The sequence below is a fragment of the Lagenorhynchus albirostris genome, chromosome 3, assembly GCF_949774975.1.
Source record: "Lagenorhynchus albirostris chromosome 3, mLagAlb1.1, whole genome shotgun sequence".
In the NCBI taxonomy this organism is placed as follows: domain Eukaryota; kingdom Metazoa; phylum Chordata; class Mammalia; order Artiodactyla; family Delphinidae; genus Lagenorhynchus; species Lagenorhynchus albirostris.
The window spans coordinates 16,713,252-16,733,980 of record NC_083097.1 but is presented as its reverse complement, the minus strand read 5'-3'; positions in this window follow the sequence as shown (position 1 = coordinate 16,733,980).

Sequence of the window (20,729 nt, the reverse complement as noted above, 5' to 3'; positions counted from 1 at the left end):
CCTATCTTGGTACAGAAGGACATCTGATCTTACTGATAAATTTAATTTCAAATTTCCAAGTGCATATTTTATTATTAATTCATTCTAAATATAAAGAATGCTGGACTATGGCAATATCAATAACTTGTAGGAAAAATACTTTTTCACTTTTGTGGTTTTTTTGCTACTTATTTATAATATATAATATTATTTGTTCATTGATTTGCTTTTTCCTGTCTATCTCATTTTGAGTCCCTTGTACTCTTGCCACTTTGGGTCTGTAGGATCTTGGATCCCCCAGTGCTCTTTTATTGACCATTTGCTTCTCTCTGTATACTCTCACTTCTTTGTTCAGCTCATTAACTTTCATGGTTATCACTCATGTAATTTTATGTCTCCATGTATCTAGCTCTGTCCTTTAACCTCTGATCTGATCTTTTACATCCAGCAATGAACAGATCTTCTCCCCCAGATGATGCTGGTCTTTCTCTCAAGCTCATTAGGTATATAACACTCTTAGATATTTAAATACTTACATTACTCTAAAAGGGTATTAATTTATAAACTATTTAGGATACCTCTTTTGTGATCTAGGAGTTTTGATTTGTTTTTATAACTTAAATATAAATGATATGTGCTCTACCTTCTTTTATTTTTCTGTGACCAACAGGATGTAGTATAAAGAGTATGAGATTTAGAATTAGGCAGATATTATTTTGAAGTTTGATTACATTAATATTTGTATCACCACAGGCACATTGTTTAATTTTCTATTTATAAAATATGCGCCACATTAACTGAAAGGATTAAAATGTTATGTTTCTTGCACACAGCACAGGGTCGAGCATAGCGAAGGGACTCAGTGAAACGTGGGTCTTCATCATTTTTATTGCATCAATTTAATCTTTCAATTTTTCTATGCATAACATTGGCAGCTCTGTAATTTCTTTAAAGTGAGAAGTCTGAAATAACCGTTGAATATTTCTTCTCTGATTTGTTTCCAATGTTATCATTTTTGTCATTAACGTATCTTGAGATAATCAAATTTTTTTATATTTCAATGACTATCACTGGTCAGTATCCTTAATCTCTCCTATTTGGTTTTTATGATAGCTTTTGTAACAATTTGTTCTCCTTTTCTTTTATTATTATTGTTTTTTCTTACATTTTTTTTTCTTTAACAACCAAATGTTCTACAAACTGCCTGAGGGCAAACATCACATTATTCATTTCTCTTGTATGTCTCCCTGGTCTGGTCTTGAGTATGTTATGTGGTTGATATACATTTTTATTGGGTGGTTTGGAATTTGTAAATCCAATTCCATTTTGACATTTAGGTCTGATGTACACTCAATATAATTATACTTTTATGTTACCTAGGTATATTTTATTTCAAAATCAACTCTCTCAAAAATGTGAGAATATTTTGAAATTACTTTAGCTCACCAGAACTACTAATTAAATGCATTGCCTACATTTATTTTATTATTGATTATATGTGAATAAGTATGCATACAGCTCTTGAAAATAATAACTTGCAGTTTGCTGATGAAAAGGGAAGTTTATCAAAAAAGCCAGCCCTTTTTTGAACTCATTTCGATGAGTGAAATATTCAATAGCTAGAATCTCTTTATTAAAAAAAAAAAGTTGCTTTTCCTATTTAATAATGTAGCAATTTTGCTATTTTTTTTAGATTATTATAGATTTGCTAAGTATTTTATTTTCTTCAGGAATAGTATAGAGAAAATAATAAATCTATATTATCCAATTAGAATATAAAATTATGTGTATAGCTAATATAATATTAAAATGTGATAAACTTTTCCCTTTCTCATCCAGATTTATGAGCTGTTAATCTTCTTTCAAGCTTCCATATTTTTAGTGATTAAAGATTAGAAGAGCAACCAATATTTATAAAATTATGACATATGTTTTTCTCTGAGCAAGAGCATTATTGGATATAGTATTTATGTCTCATCATAAGTAAATTAAATAATCTGAACAGAACAGCTGTCCAGAAATATGTATATAGTCTGTTTTAATGACCAGTCACCTCCACTTACATGCCCAGTTTCAAAAGTGATGTTTTCATTGTCTTTCTTTTAAGATGTAAGTCAAATTAGAACATATAGTAGTTCAGTCACAAAATAAAATTAATTTATTTTCCTTCCTGAAACACATTGCTTTTTTTTATGATAGCCACTTACCATCTGTTCAGTATTTACTATAGGTTGTTGTCATTGTACAACAAGGAAACAAAATCTCATGTTCCATAGTACTGTGTGCACACCTCCTCTGTTGTGTAAGTGTCATGGAGATGGATTTAGCTATTTATTGACATGATGGGACAATTCATTAGGAAATTCTGTTCTCTGTCTAGTAACATTCTCTTCCCCACAGCCACACTTGTGGTTGGAAGCACACTTCCCTCTTTCTAATCCTTTGTTATTTTCTTCCTCTCTTCTTAAACTTAACCACATGGGGAACTACAGCCTCCAGAACAGTGCAACTGGTGATAACCTGTACAGTTTTTTACTACCCTTCAATAATCAGCACAGTGAAAAAATAAAAATAAAAATTCAGTCCCATAATTCTAGCTCACTAATTCAACTTCAGTAGACCCTTTGCTAATATATAATACTGTTTATTTATCTCATTAAAATTATTTTGATTGTATTCATCTGTATTATGAGAATTTGCTATGAGATTTTTAAAATATACTAAAATCAGAAACAGTTCGTCTAAATGCAACAAACCATCTAAATAAATTGTGTATATAGCAGGGTTCATATTTTGAGTTTCTCAAATGTTCTGTAGAAATTAGCCAGTAAAGCTATCTGGTCTTGGGTGGATTGTTGCTGTTGTTTGTATTGGAAGGTTTTCATTACTGATCAGATCTCTTTACTCCTTATTGGTCAGTTCAGGTTTTCTTCCAGATTCAGTTTTAAAAGATTTTATTTCTGGGAATTCAAACACTTCTACCTTGTCCCATTGGTTGATATACAGTTGTTCATAGTAGTCTCTTATGATCCTATATGTTTCTGTAGAATCAGTTGTAATGTCTGCTGTTTCATTTCTAATTTTATTTGAGCCTTCTCTTTTATTTTTCTTAGTCAAGTTAAAAGTTTGTCAATTTTATTTTTTCAGAAAAAATAATTTCGTTGATCCTTTCTATTGTTATTGTTATCTAGTCTCTATTGCATTCATTTCTGCTCTGATCTTTATTATTTCCTTCCTTCTGCTAATGTTAGGCTTAATTTGTTCTGTTTTTTTAGTTCCTTGAGGTGTAAAGTTGATTATTTGAGATATAATTTCTTAATAGTTTCTCTTGCTTGTCAGAATTGTGGAGAAAATCTGTTGTGTCGGTCCACCTTATATTCCCACGTAGAAGATAGATATTGTTAAACTTGTTCACTTACATTGAGATAGGACTTGTTTTAAATTTATTTATTTAAAATTTTATTTTATTTTAAATTTTTATTTAAAATAAAATTTATTTATTTATTTTAAATTTATTGATTTTAAATTTTCAGAGGATTGAAGTTTCAAATTTTATAGAATAGTTTATACCATTAAGTTATGCTTGCCTTGTTCACTTTTATTTAACTTTATGTCAAGTAATGCAGTTTTATTTTTTTAATGTAGGTTTAGAAGAATGCATAAAGTACACAATGCCCTATCATCCCACCACTCAAAGATAATCTCTGTAAACACTGTGAATATTCTTCAAAGCGTGTATAAGTAGAGTCACTTTATTATGTTACATATTGCACATACATGTGTTTTAAGCACTTTGGCACAAAAAAATACATTACTGGATGTTCTAATAACCTTAAATATTTCAAAATAATATAATTTAATGCCTTTATCTATTTCATGGTTGTATCAAAATGCATTTATCCAAGCTATTACATTTGGGTCTTTAGTTTATTGCTACTGCCAACATTATTTTGGTCATTTTTGTTCATCCCTTTTTGCATTTCAGGTTATTTCCCTAGCTTAGTTCCCATAATGGAGTTACCTGAAACCCACCAACATTTTTTAGGATCTGTATATACAGTTCCATATTATACTTCATACAATTTTTTTCAAGTTAATTTCAACTTGCCTGCATGACTAAATAATTGTGTGTACTGTCATTAACTACTGAGCTGGCTGAATACATTTTATAAAACAACATATGGAAATATTCTTGATATGTCCTCTTTTGATATTCTGTAATGTTCCAGCTCTAAAAAGTTTTAGGGCTTCCCTGGTGCTGCAGTGATTGAGAGTCCGCCTGCCGATGCAGGGGACACGGGTTCGTGCCCCGGTCCGGGAAGATCCCACATGCCATGGAGCGGCTGGGCCCGTGAGCCATGATCGTGGAGCCTGTGCTCCACAATGGGAGAGGCCACAGCGGTGAGAGGCCTGCGTACCACGGAAAAAAAAAAAGAATTTAGTCAAAGATAGACCTCATAATCATTTAAAAAATCTGGCAATTACTTTTTGTCTTTGTCTTTCACACTAACTGCATCTTTGTTTTATACCTTAAAGTGAAAAGATAGATTGAAATGAAAACCACTTGATAATTTTTACTCTTCTAAACTTTTTTTCAAAAATGCATAAAATAACATATGAAAATATGTTGTAGAAGTGCAAGAAGCAAGCTGGTTTGTTAAAAACTTCACAAATACAAATAAACTCATGGTTTTATATGAGGAATTATCTAACCTAAATGAATGAACAGGAATGTAGGGATTGACCTGTCCACATGAATTGTTTTTACTAAGGCTTATTGTTAATGTTTCTGGTTTTTTTTTCCTTTTATATCTCTTCATAGCAGTAATCTGGATCAAGTTTAAACTTAAGATCAAAAATAAATGGTAAAAATCTAAAATCCAAGGAAATACAACGTGTCCCTTTGTCATTACATAGTGAGTCACAAAAGGGAGAGGATAAAAAGCTCAGCAGTTTCCCTGGTGGCGCAGTGGTTGAGAGTCCGCCTGCCGATGCAGGACACACGGGTTCGTGCCCCGGTCCAGGAAGATCCCACATGCCGCGGAGCAGCTGGGCCCGTGAGCCATAGCTGCTGAGCCTGCACGTCCGGGGCCTGTGCTCCACAATGGGAGAGGGCACAACAGTCAGAGGCCCGCGTACCGCAAAAAAAAAAAAAAAAAAAAAAAAAAAGCTCAATAATATCTTTCTTTGGCAAATTAGATGAGAAGTCATATCATTTTGAATGGATCGTGTATAATGAATACTTTAAATAGTATTCTCTGAGACTTACTTAAACATTACATGGAATTGCCTTAAGATTTTCTGGAAAATATATGATAATACCATCTAACTTGGAGCTTGATACCAACGAGACCTAAATATGTCAAATAATCTTAAAGGAAATTAATTTTATGTTTTTTTTACTTATTCTAACATATGGATTTATCACTTTCTAAATTTACCATTTACTAATTATGGATAATTTATACATTAAATATGGATTTATCACTGGATTCATATGACATCTTTTCAAATTAATTTATTAAATGTTTGTAAATAGTAAATGTGACTTGAAAATATGTTTCTATCTTTAAAACTAGAATCTGATGCTAATGTGTAAGACTAGAGAGACAAATGAAGGCAACAGAATATTCTGTAAATAAATAATTTTACACATAAACATTTATCATACAATTAAGGAGACTTCACACTCAAGGTTAGAGAAGATCCTATAATTATGGCAACATTGGAGAAATCTGTTAAAATCTTACCTCTTCAAACAAAATAATAATGCAGTAGGAATCAATTATAAAAGGATAGATCATAGAAAACCAGAAGGAATTATAATGGAATATTTATAATGCCTATGGAAGGGAGGTTAATATAAACTTGAAATTTTTAGGAAAAAGTACTGCTGAGAATAAATGCTTATATTTGAAAAACTATAAACTTAACATCCTACAGAATTTTAAAAAATAAATGAGGCTAACAAAATATTTACTACAATCTTGATGAAGGAGTAACAATTTTATTATGCTATAATTAAAAAAAAATTGGAAAACCTCATGACTTGTAATCATTATTATAAAATAACATTATTATATAAGTAATGTGTAGAAATATTAAATGAATCAAAAAAGACAGTAGAAAACAAAGCAAAGAACGTAATTACAAAGAATGTAATCACTACAAATTCTAGCCTTACACATAATTAATGGTATTAAAATTATGCCAAGATGAGATATCATTTCTTCAAGTTTAACTTTGAAACAAAGTTAAGCTCTAGTCACATTGTGTTGAAGTGGCCACCCTCTTATAATGATAATCTATGTTGGTTTTAACCATTTAGAAGGCAATTTCACAACTGATTTATTAAAAGTGATACAATGTATATATCCTTCTGTTCACCCTCTCCACTTCTGGAAATCCATCTCCAAGAAACTGCCCTAAATATGGAAAATATGTTTAAGGCCCCTGTAGTTATAGTAACTAAACAATGAAAATAATCTAAATGTTTAACAAAATTTAATATTGTTTAAATAAATGTTAGATAAAATGTTATGTTCACAATTTAAAATTGGGTTTTCTTAGATTAACAAATGGAAAACTTAGCAAGTAGGAAAATAAATATTTGCAAATTTTAAATAGAGTATAATTACAACTATATTTATAACATTTCTATAAGAAAATACCTATTTTCATATTGATATCTTTTATTAACATTTTAAAAATTTATATTACTAAATATACAAGAGAAAATTTAAGTAAAGAGAATATTGTTTAAATTACATGTTATACACACCCATATACAATTACACACAAATACATAAACACTCAAATACACAGTGCAAGAAATGTGAATATTAGTCCCAAGAGTGATTTCCTACTCTATGGCTTCTCTTTCTTCCCTTCTTTAATCCACTTTTACATTCTTTTTTTCATCCTTCATTCACTTTCCCTTCCTTCTTCCTGTTTTGCCTTCTCTTTTTCACTCCATTTTACCCATGCATTTCTCTTTTTCTTCTGAATAACAACTATTGTAGAAATATCAATAGTATAGTAAGAACAACAACAGCAGCAAAACAATTGAGACATTTTTGAGTTAAACAAGGGGAAATTATTTAGTGGTACAGGAGGAGTTCATGGTAGAATTGTCAACAGTGTTATTCAAGGGTACCTTTGCAAATGACCCAAAAAGTGATGCCACATCATACTGTTTTAGAAATTTAACCATTCCCCATAAAATAAAACAACAGAGTATGGTATAATATAGAACATCACATGTGAGTTTATGTCTCATTTGTTACTCTCAGCTTCCCCACATTGGCTCAAATAAACTCCATTTAGAGTTGAAAGGATGATTGTCTGTTACGTGGGGATCTCGAGGATTCTATTAACAGACTCTTAATATGTTATAGGGACTACTTTACATGTACTTTTCTTCTTTTACATTTTGACATTTTTAAAGTATTTATTCAGCCAATATTCCTTGGTTCCTATCAAGTTTCTGGCATGTGCCTGGCACAAAAGGCATATGGGTAAGACTAGAAAGACCTAACCCCTCTCCTTAGATACCTTACAGTCCAGCTTTGAAGCTTAACCATAACAGGTCATGCATGAGTCATAGGTGTAACTACCTAGGGTCTTTACTGAATAGCCCAACATGGTTCCAGGTCACTTGTTGAGGGTATGTGTTCTACTTTGGTCATTTAGGGATTTAGGGTACCCAGAGCTCTGCCCCAGTCAACATAAGGCTTCATTCGTCTTGGATGTCACTATCTAGTCACCTGAAAATAAATAGGATTAAATATCCCAAATGGAAAATTCAGTGGGCTGGCCAAGCATCATATAACCATTCCTAAATGCAAAGGAAGCTGACAAAAGTAGTTTAGTTGTGAGCCCAGAAAAAAGAGAGCGAGACTTATTTCAAAAAGACTTTTTCATGAGGACCTATATATCTACTATACTTTCTAAAAATGGACTCATCAATGATACAGCTATTTAAGCATCATAATCATTGATAAAGATTGTCCCACTTTCAGTTATCCACAGATCACATTTTAATAGACAATATCTCCTTAATAAAAATAAAGATTGTATTTTCTCAAACAAACCATTTAACTCTGAAAATAAGTAACCCTCTATTTACATCACCTCACATTTATAACAGATGATGGAAGAAAGGAAAAAAAATATACATACAATCCTTCTCAGATGCACAAAGTCATACCAATGTCACCTCTTAAATAAATTACAGGCATGATTTTACCTAAAGATCAAATACTGGAGTATTGGAATTTTACTGACAATTTATTTTTGTGAATAGCCAATCTTTGATATCTACATAATAAAGGATAACTAAAACAACTCCATATATCTAAATAGAAACACTTAGCTCTTAGCTGGCTGCAATGGACATCTTAATTTAAAACTTATGAAAGGGTATGTAAAGATTAGAGATTTTTAAATAAACCATTATATGTACTAACACATATGTAGATAACACATATAACTAATACATTGTTCTCCACTTATTAAAATATTTTCATATATACATGTTTCACATATACATTCCATGTTTCATATATTTCACATTTCATATATTTTGTATGTGTCATGTGTGTGTTTTGTATATATGTGTGTTTCACATATATGTATTTCCAGAGGTCTGAATCACTAGGAAAGTACAAAACTAATTTTCAATGATTCTCTTGTCCATCTTCATCAAATTAAATTCATATTTCTCAGTGCTGATATCTCCTTAAAATGGTCAATGAAAAGGGTCAGAAGATATTCAATTTCTATAGCATGAAAAACATAAAAAGAGACTTTTCAACACTTTGCTAAACTGAGGAACTGATTTTATTTTCCCCCAGACACTTACTAGGGCAGAAATAGAACTTAACTAAAAGGGGTAATATAACTATCTATAGATATGAATATGAAGACATGTAAAATTCACTTTACAAATAAGTCAGATTTTTATCCACCTTTACTCCTTGAGATTTTACTAAGGTATTCTTAGTTCATAGTTTTCTGCTCTTGAGATTCTTATATGAATTATGTATGACAACTCAAAACAAGAAGAGTTGAAGTGTGAAAATCTCTCAGAAAGATTAACATCCATGAATAGTCTAAGGATAAAGCTGCATATTATTCTCTACTCTACCTCAATATTTATCATATTTGTTAAAGTTAGGAAACTCTATGATGTTTAATGACAAACATGCTTCACTTCCAAATATAGCAGATATATGGGAAAATGCCCTGATATCTTGTTGGCCCTGAGCTCTGTTGCACTGGAAATGAAATACAAGGGCTCTAGAAACTGCTATCAGGAAGTTTCAAAAAAGTGACTGTAAGCTACCTGAGACTAGGGATTAGGTCTTAAATCCTACCCTTGTGTCCTTAATGACGAGCACATGCCAGGAACTTGGTAGGCACCAGGCAATACTGGCTGAGTGAATTCATAAAAAGACAAAAATGTGGAAGAAATAGGACATGTAAAATAGCCCTTATAACATATTGAGAGCCTGGTAGGATGACCCTAGGAATCCCCAGGTAAATGACACTCATTCTCTCAACTCTAAATGGAGTTTACTTTAGCCAGTTTGTGTAAATTTGGGGCAACTGAGAATAATGTACATGACATAAACTCATGTGTGATGTTCTGTATTATACCATATTCTCTTGTTATATTTTATGAAGAATGTTTAAATTTACAAAACAGTATGATGTGGCATCACTTTGTCAGGTCATTTACAATGGTACCCTTGAGGAATATCTCTAACCATTCTCCTATGTGTCCTGACTGCCATGACCTCCTCTTGTACCATTAAATAATTTACCTTTGTTTGATTAACTCAACAATATCTGCATCTAGTCTTTCTGTTATTCTGAAGCTACTGTTGACAGTTGTTTAATACATTGGTTATGCAGAAGAAAAAGAAACATTATATACACATATTTTTCCTCCTTATAATCACAAATATTCTACCGTAAGGAAGTATAAAATATACCTATACTAAAACTAAACATTAGACAGTAATTATTCCTCATTCCTATTATAAAAGAATTGGTTAGACACATTGTTAACTATTTGATAAGGAGTTTCAAGGGAGAATAATTTAATACAAAGTGATTTCTTAGTATCTATAATTTGAAATCCAACCAGTACTGAATATAAACGGTCACTAAATATTGCAGGACACTTTTCTGAAGGTCCTGTGCAGAAATTTATAGGGAGGCTTACCATCGTATTAAACAATAAGTTTGCTACTAATAAATATAGTTAACACTAACTGCTGATGACTAAAAATTATTATGCCTGGCATTTCTAGCCCAAGAAATGTAATTGAAGTGTTGCCTTTAGAACCCCCTGCTACAAGTAAATCGTTATTTAGACAGTGGGCAGATCAAAAAGATTGAAATTGAGCATATGTTTTTATCATTATGTAAATACATTTTATTAGCAAGTATGGAAAGAGTTAGCTAAACTTCATTTCAATTTGGTATCTAAATTATACATAGGATTGGCTTTCAGCTGAAGAAAGAAAACCTATATTTCCAAGAGTATCTTTTGATATTTTGATACTTTTCCCTTAATTTAAGTAAAACTTAGTTTATAAAAGTTTATTTTTCCTTACAAGTATGCCTCAGCCATATAAATAAAGATATTATATAACCAATTTTCAACTAATTATGATGGAATAGCATGCTGCTTGAGGTATGTATTTTTTAATCATAAAAATGCCCCTTAATATGTTCAGAATTTGATATTTTGAGAAAAAATAAATCAGTATATCCATGCTTGGATATCTGAAACTTTATATGATTTTTGTAATGAAATGTTTCATTAAAAATATATATAGTTACCACTGGCATATTATTTTTTGTAGAGTGTTATCCTGGTCAGCAAGTTTATCTACTAGATGAATAGATCCATGACCCTGTGTGTACACTATTATGCCATACAGCTACTCATCAGGGACTTGTAGCCATTTGTGGCTTTCCTGTTCATTCTTAAATTTTCTCTCATTCTGCTCTTAACTTTTTCAACTTTGGTTCTACCATCTATATTTCCATTAAAGTTTTTAGCAACTGGTAATACTCACTATACATAATAAAATATGTGTACTGCTTCTTTGGTTTTCAGGCTCACCTGGCCACTCTATCATATTTAAAGTTAAGAGCCAGACTTCTCTCTTTACCCATCCTCTTAGGAATTTTAAAAATCAGTATAAAATTAACACAAGCACAGATTACAATTAATTCTCTGCACAGAGGTGGATAAAATTTAAGTTATCTCACCACCTTAACCAGATGATGAAATTGTTAAAATTATTGATATAGGCTTTTTTTTTGTTTGTTTTTTTGTGTTTTTTTTTTTGCGGTATCCGGACTTCTCACTGTTGTGGCCTCTCCCGTAGTGGAGCACAGGCTCCGGACGCGCAGGCTCAGCGGCCACGGCTCACGGGTCCAGCCACTCCGCGGCATGTGGGATCTTCCCGGACCGGGGCAGGAACCCGGATCCCCTGCATCAGCAGGTGGACTCTCAACCACTGCACCACCAGGGAAGCCCAGCATTCTTTTTGAATTTTGTTCTTTTGTTGGTTATTTCCATGATGCTCCAGTCAGTTTCAGTACCTCCATTTCTTGCATCTTGACACTGTCATGACATAATGAGCCCTTCGGCTCACTGTCCCCCTAAACTTCACTTGTCTGCATTTTACAGTAATATCTTTAATTTCCCAAAACTGCTTTTTCTGAGATTACTACTTTTCCTAATAGATGCTTCTTGTTTTGTTGATATAGTTTTCAAATGTGTGTGTGTATTTGAAAAAATAAGAAAATTTGAAAAAATATATATGTATTTAGAATATCTATATTCTATCTATATTCTGCTTTCCAGAAATCTATTCAGATTGATCATCTTGATCTCTTCTTTCTGCTATGTGTTTTCTTTAAATAAGTGTGTTTTTTTTTTATTGTTCCAACATATTTATGAATTAAGGACATGTTTAGTATAAACCTCTGTAGAGTTTTATCTACAGTTGTGCTGGTCTGTCTTCCAAATATGACAGCCCAAGCTGGCATATTTTTATTGTACCCAGTAAAAACTTCATCTCCAAAATATGGATCAATATGTCTAGCTTTTCTCTCAATTTTCATATCAAATATACAATTATAGGACTGAAATCTTAATTGCTGCTTCTCTTCACAGCACTAATGCATATACCTGTGAAACTAAACAAACAAAATAATCAGTTTAATTCTGTTAACAGCTTTTTCACCTCTTACTTTTCTAAAATTTATTATATTAGCAAATATCAACATAGTCACTAATAATAGTTATTTGTAAAGCAATATGTATTGTTCCTATGTATCTATTCAGAATCATAAATGATCCAAATGCTAGCTTTCATTGACATTTTTAGTGTGTTTACTAAGTGCAGATAACGTAATAAGGCCTGAAATGAATGCAAAGATATGGTAGTCAAATTCTATGAATTCATTGATTATAGTCTTCTAAAAATAGATACTTCAAAGTAATAACTATGATTTCAATAGTTTTTATTTTAAAATCCTCTTCAACTTTTTCTTTGTTTAAAATATTTCACTTTTCCTAAGAAAAATTAAAACTCCAGTAACTATATTGATTATATTTTCCATTTAACTCCCCACTCCACTCACCCTCCCCCAAATACACATAACATACAGACAAAAATCAAAGCAAACCTTCCCATATTTTGACTAGACTCTAATGCTCCAATTCCGCTTTGATGTCAAGACAAAAATCTGTGTCAGGATGACATAAAGCAACATAGTGATTTTCTGTGCTGTTTTCTAGTCTGCAAAATAATCTACACCGTTAAATCTACTTCAGGAAACAAGTTATATATCACTATGTCAAGGCTAAGGATGAACAGCAAAGTGGATTCATTTTTCTGGCAGAGAAGAATATGTGAGGTATTCATTAGTGACAATGTTGTCTGTAATTGTTTTTAAGCTCTAATCATTTGACTTTTTAATTTAAGTTGAAATTTTCTGCCTACCAACAAGGCCTATCAATGAACCATAATAAAAATTTACAAGTATAATTAACAAACCAGAGAAATTCCAGGATTACTACTATCCATTGTGTTGAGCCAAAGTAATAGCAAGACTACAAATAGTACTCCAGTTAATTAATTAATTAATGGTTCTTTCCTTACTTGGGTATTAATCCCATTTATTCTTTGCTCTTAACATACTCAATATTCTGTACATAGACTTCCTGTATTTTTGTTATATTTGACTATACTTCTATAAGTTATAGGACATTCATGAATGTTTTTAATCATAGATATTCTAGGAGCTTAGAATACAGCTGAGATTTTATGTTCTTTTAAAGTAATCTGTGAGCACTGTGTATACCTTTCTGACTTGGAATCCAGCAACAGATATTTTGAGCACAGCAACTTAATGTCAAAGTCTTTCCTAGAAGATGACTCTTTAGAAATATTACCCAAGTAATTGCTTTCCTTAGTAACCTAGGTAAATATGTGTTTGCCAATATTATTTTCCTGTCAGATAAGTGAAAATGGAAAAATAGACACTTGTGACTCTATTCAGATGGTGAAATTTCTGTTGATATATTTTCTGTTTTAGAGCTTCTAGTTTCAAGCAACTGAACAACCTTATAATTAGCTTTCAATATTGTGACAGATCTTCATTTCTCTATGTCAGAATTCCCGCCCCCCCCATATTCCTCCCATATAGGCAAACCTATTAATGGGCTGTGAATATACTATGAAATTGCTAACTTTGCTGTGTGGTGGCCAGTTCTATGTATTGAAGAAGTGCTGACAGCTTAAAAATGAAATATGCTGCAAGCAGTGAAATACAGCTTCACGAGTTACTTGAGTAAAATGTTTTTTGTTTTGAAGTACATACATTCACATTTGCCTATTCTATGAAATAAGCCAAAGAGATTGCATGTGCTGGTAATGAATGAAAAGTGTTATGGAGAGAGCCATGTACTGTATTGGCAGGACGTGTGTTTGCGCATCCTCTATGTATTTTGTCTTCAGATCCTCAGCAGGATGGTGTAGACACAAAAAGGATCAGTAAACCAGACGTTGTCTTGGAAGGCTCATTTGGGAGGTATAGAGTTATTAGGTTACATTTCAGCCTCTGCTGCAGTTTGAAACTGAAATAGAAACAACAGGGTGATCATACAACAGAATAACAAAGACTCTTTTCAGATATATATATATACTATATATATAATATATATACATACACACACACATATATATATTTTGCTTCTATTGTTCTTGATTTTCAAATAAGTGAGTTGAGAATTGGTAAGTTGCTTTTGTATTTAGAAGGTAACAGATTTCCTGACTTTGAAATGCCTCAGATTCCTAAATATTTATAACCATCTGGATACTTCTGAATGGTGAGAAGTTAAAAGCAGAGTAGGAAAATAACAAACAGCTGGAACCTTGCCTCTCACCCTTCCCATCCTCACTACATAACTGAGAAACAGTGAGTATCCTAAGAGGCAAATATATATACTTATGCAGTGTCAAAATGTCCTTACAATGCAATAATTTTAGCACTTCTAGAAGAGATATGTGTATTAATTCAGAGTTCAGTACACTATAAGATATAGTACCATGATAAACTCAATTTTATGATATCACATACACAATTAACTTTACAGTTGAAACTTGAACACAGTGAGGGTTAGAGGTGCCCACTCCTTTGCAGTGGAAAATTCCGGTATAACTTTATTGTTAGCCCTCTATAACCACGGTTCTGCTTCCATGGATTCAACCAACAGTGGATGGTGCAATAGTGTAGTATTTACTGTTGAAAAAATTTGCATATAAGTGGGCCCGCACAGCATAATTCAAACCTGTATTGTTCAAGGGTCAGCTGGATTTAGGCATGACTGTTTCTCAGGCAAAACAAAGCAAGCTCCAAATTAGACTACTTCCCAGTACTCTTTAAATTCAAGGATAATACTAAAAGTAAAGTGCCTCAGTTCAAATATGTGTTATCAGTTACTAATATGTATTTTTAAAGAAAAAAAGTCAATGAATACTAAAGAAAATTCAAAGACTGGAGCTTCTGCAATAGGTCTTTAAAAGATGCACTTGCTTCAGTTTTTATGATTTCTGTTTTTAAGTAAAATGAAGTTTACTATGGAACAGATATACAAGCTTTCATCCTCATTTATATTTATAGCGTTTACATGTCTCACCCAAAGAGAAGAATACTTAGCTGGTTTGCCATGACACTTGGCACACACTGGGTCTCACACACTTAGAAGACATCTCGAATCTTTCCCATTGAGCTTCAGATTTCTTCTCAAATTTTTACTCAGGGCTGCCACAGCCAATTGAAAGGAGCAGACGCTGACATTGAAACCTATCCACCCCAGATCTAATCAAATACACTGGGTGCACAAGAGCATAAGTTAAACTGATTCATTCTTAAAATAGCCAATCACTGTCACTGAATCAAAGCAATAAATAACCTAATCCAAGTGAGGGAAATGTATCTTACTCGTTTTATTTAGTACATGGTAATACGATTTTCGTAGAGAAGTGTTGGTTTAAAAATATTTGTCTGTGGGTTGGAAAACTTTTGATAAGTATTTTGAGCCTTATAATAAAAGTAATATTTACTTTCCATTTATTAATACCTATATGCAGTGTAAAATCATATATTAAGTATCAAATATTTGTTATTTTCAGTAGTTATTTGTGATAGGGTTCTTAATTTTATGATTAAAAGCACTGAATTGTTTCTTGATATTACTTTGTACGGGTTATCTGGTAACTTAAATTCCCGATAGCAATTAACAGAAATCATTGGTAAGGAGAATAATTTTGGTCACAATTGTAGTTAATGTATTACACATAATGAAATAGAATTATCTTGATAGTTATTTTTAAAAAAATATTATAAATTCAGGCTTTTTTTTCTGTTGTAACTGGAGGCAGTTGGTAGCCCCAAACTGATTAATTTGTGACCATATTTTGTCCATTAAGCAAAGTTGATGTATTCTGGTTTAGCCAAAAAATGATAATAATATTTTCCTATTTTCCAGCAAAGAAATTTAATTTAAAAAGGAATAATGTACTTATTTTTAAATATTTCCTTTCTAACCTAAATTCTAAAAAAAAAAAAAAGATACTTTGACTTGCTTATGTTCTTTTTTGGAATTTGGGGGGAATATTATTTAACTCCAAAACTTACACATGATTTTCAAGACAAGATTGAGCTGTGATTGAGCTTTGAGGGTGCTGGTCTAGCTTATATATTGTTAAGCACTTGAAAGTAGGAGTGAGGCATCACACATATATGCCTCTGTGTCAAAGATTATGTCAGGAAGCGTGCACGTGGCTGTAAACTCTAATCTGTCAAATACTTAGGTGGGTTTCTGTTATGGAGCCTTGAAAGGGAAAATAATACACATGTCTCAAAACTTGTTTTTCTTTTTCTAAATGCAAGACTCATATCTAAGAACAAACTAAGGAAAACTCATTTTGATGCAGAGATTTTGGGGAGATATTAAGAATAGACTTAGCGTTGTTTCTCTTAAGCCTTGGGAAGAGACATGTTGAGAAAATATAATTTGATGATTATGGCCAATGTAATCTTTGATTCCACATTTGTAGCTATGCTTACTTTTATCTGTTAAATATAACTCACTTATGATTACAAAGTAGGTCAGCCATTCAATCATATGTAAAGATGGAAACTTACATTGATGCATTGCTTAGAAATTAGCATTGTGGAGAGGAGCGGTCTTGATCACTTTAATACAGATTAAACGTTCCATAGTCTGCTATGGAAGCCTTGCTTGGTTGTTGAGCAAACCTTGCTTGGTTTTGAACTTGCTTGGTGGTTGAGCAAACCTTGGGCACATGTACTACATTGTCTTTACACATTTATTTTGAAATAATTATAGATTCATAGACAGTTGAAAAAAGTACAGGAAGGTCTCATACATTCTTTACACTTCTCCGTCACATTTAACAACTTACATAAATATAGTACATCAAGAAATTTACATTTGTACAGCCCACAAAGTATATTCAGATGTCAACAGTAATATACGCATTCATTTGTGTATGTATAGCTCTGTGCAGTGTTATCAGTCAATCAGCGATCAAGATGCAGACCTGTTCTATTATCCAGGCTCCCTAGTACTACACTTTTATAGGCATGCCCCAAATACAAACTCATACACATGACAACCACTAATATGTTTTCTATCTCTATAATTACTTTATTTCAAGGATGCTATACAATTTCCTTTAGGTCTTTCCAAATTTTTGCATTTACCAATATTTCACTCTTTTTTATTGCAGAGTAGTATTCCATGGTATGGGTAACTCAGTTTGTTTAACAATTCACCGATCAAAGGACATTTGGGTTGTTTTCATTTTTTGATTATTATGAATCAAGTTGCTATGAATATTTGTGTATAGATTTTTGCATGAAAAAAAGTTTTCATTACTCAGGGATAAATGCTCGTGAGTGAAATTGCTGCTTTGTATGGTAAACGTATTTATAGTTTCAGAGAAACTGCCAATGTATTCTCATGAGTGGCTGTACCTACGTTCACACCAGCAATGAATGAGGGATCAAGCTTCTCCACATCCTTTTCAGTGTGTTTTTTTCAGCCATTCTAATAGGTGTTCAGTGATGCTGCCTTGTGGTTTTAATTTACCTTTCCTTAATGGCTAATGATATTGGACATCACTTCAAGAGCTTATGTCCTTCATGTATATCTTCTTTAGTGAGATGTCTGTTCATTTCTTTTGCCCATTTTCTAATTGGATTGTTTTGTTTACCCTTGAGACTTAACTGTTTTAGTTAACTATTTAAATCCTTTGTGAGATGTGTGGTTTGCAAACAGTTTCTCAAAGTCTGTAATTTGTCTTTTCAGCTTGCTAAGAGGGACTGTTGAAGAGCAACAGGTTTTAATTTTAGTGGGGTCAAATTTATCAACTTTTCCCATCATGCTTTTGTGCTTAAGTCTAACTAACTAACTAAATAAATCTCCTGAAGATATTTTTCCAATGTATTTTTTCCTATAAGTGTTGAGTTATAAAATTTAGGTCATTTGCAATATGTATGCCTTCAATGTATTTTCTGCCCTTATTGCCCTTGCTAGAACAGCCAGTACTATGTTGAATCAGAGTAGTAAGAGCAAGCATCATTAGCCTGTTCCTGCTATTTGGGTGAAAGCATTCAGTCTTACACCGTTAAGTATAACATTAGCTGTAGTTTTTTTTGTGGACATGCTTTATCTAGTAGAGAAAGTGTCTTATAATCCTCGATTCCTAAGTGATTTATGATAAATGGGTTTGGATTTGTTTGAATGTTTTCTGCATCAATTGATATGGTCATAATGATTTTTTCTATAACCTGTTAATATTGTGATTACACTGATTTTGAATATTTAACCAGCCTTGTGTATCTTGAATAAATTCCAATTGATTATCATATATAATTTATTTTATGTATTGCTGGGTTCAACTTTGTAAAATTTTGTTGAAGATTTTTATATCTAAGTTCATGAGAGATATTGGTCTGTGGTTTTCTTGTTTCGTACTGTCTTTGGTTTTGGCATCAAAACAATACTGTGTTTATGAAATATGTTTGAAAGTGTCCCCTCCCCTTCTATTTTCTGGAAAAGACTGTGTAAAATTGATGTTAATTCTTTTTAAGTGTTTGGTCGGTTCCCTAGAGAAGCCATCTTGGCTTGAAGATTCCTTTTTGGAGGGTCAAGTTAGTTATTAATTCAATTTCTTTCCTAGTTATAGAACTATTCAGGTTTTCTGTTTCATCTTGGTTGAATTTAGTCCTTTATTGTTCCCATTTTTAAAATGTAATTGTCTTAACTATTTCCTTTACACACATTTAACACTGCATCAAATAGTGATAGTTTTTAAGCTCAAGGCGTAGGCCTGTCTATCTCCACTGGACAAAGCCAATCCTATTTCCCCACAGCTTTAGGACTGAGCTCCTCAGCAATTACACTGAATCTTTTCTGTGCATACTGATTCAGTGTTATTATTTTGATTCAGCAAAATATGTTATTAAAAACTTATGAGGAGAAGGATAGTCTACTGCATATGTAGCTCAATGTTAACCCATACCATTATTTTTTTCTTTCTTCCAGTAACATTTTCTTCTTTTAGCCATGATTTAGGGGTTGGTCCACTGACAACAAATTCTTATTTACCTCCCTGAGAATGTGTTTACTTCTCCCTTACTCTGGAAGGATAGTTTCACTGAATATTGAATTCACAGTTGACATTTCTTTCATTTTTGCACTTGAAATATGTTGTGCTACTTTCTTCGGACCTTTATGGTTTCAGATGAGATATCTGTTGTGATTAATATTGGCATTCTCTATTGGTAAAGGTCACTTTTCTCTGATTGCTTTTAAGACTTTTTTGTTGTTGTTGTCTTTACTTCTTATTTGGTTAATTCTGAGGTCTTTGTATGGATTTCTTTGGGTTTATCCTACGTGATGGTCTTCAGTAAGGTTTTTGAATCTGTAAGTTTATGTATTACATATTTGGAGAGTTTCCAGCACTGTTTGTTCCAGTAATTTTTCAGTTCCACACTCTTCTTCCTCTCTTTTACCACTACAATGACATCAGTATTAGACCTTTTCATGTTGTCCCACAGATCCTTGAAGCTCTATTAATTTTGCTCAGGCTGCTTTTTTCTGTGTTGATTAGGTTAAATTCTTTTGACTTGTCCTAAAATTTACTGATTCTATCTTTTGTCATTTTGACTCTACTCTTGAGGCCATCTAGTGTGGTGGTGGTGGTAGTATTGTTATTGAGTTTTTCAGTTCTATAAATTCCACTTGGTGCTTTTTTCCAACTATTATTTATTTGCTGAGATTTTCTACCCTTTCAGTTGCTTCAAGAGAATTCAGAAACGATTGTTGAAACATTTTTTTGACTGTTGCTTTAAAATACTTGTCATTAATTCTAAATTCTGATTCACCTCAGTATTGGTGTTAGTTGATTATCTTTCTCATCAAATGATTTTGTTTCCTTGGGATGATGAGAGAGTTTGGATTTTATCCTGGATATTTTGAATATTATGTTAGGAAACTTGGTCCTATTTAAATCTACTATTTAACAATTGCCTTTTTAGGCTTAAGATGTATGTTCTGGCCTTCTTCATGGCCAGAACAATGGTTCGAATTTAATTTTCAGATCCCTTGCAATATTGTCTTATCTGTTTTATTTATCTGTGCTGCTGGGTCTCTGGATTGATTGCTGATGGTCCTACCTGCAGGATCACAGGGCGTTGTCCTATCCCACCTGCAGTAGGTAGGGAGAGCATGTGGGGAGAAGTCACTAGGCTGTCTTTCACTGGTAGAAGGCTGGCAGATGCTGGGCCTGGGTCACCTCCTGCTTCTAGGTGGAGACCCAGAGACACCAGGCTATATTGCCACTTTGAAAGAATGGGCTCCACTGCCCTAGGTGTGGAAAGGGGCTGAGGTCTCCCTACTTGATATCTGTTGAGCCTCTCCTTTCCTGGTCATTTGGCCACAGAAGCAGGCTCCTCTTGGTTTGTTGTTGATAGTTTCAAGTTGTAGGCTTCTCTGGTGCCCAAACCTAGATTAATAGTAAATGAAAAGGAAACCCAGACAATTCACTACGATGCTATTTCTTGAATCCTGAAGTCACTAGCCAGGCACCTTTGTCTTTCCTTTTGTAGTTGTCTTTTGGAGT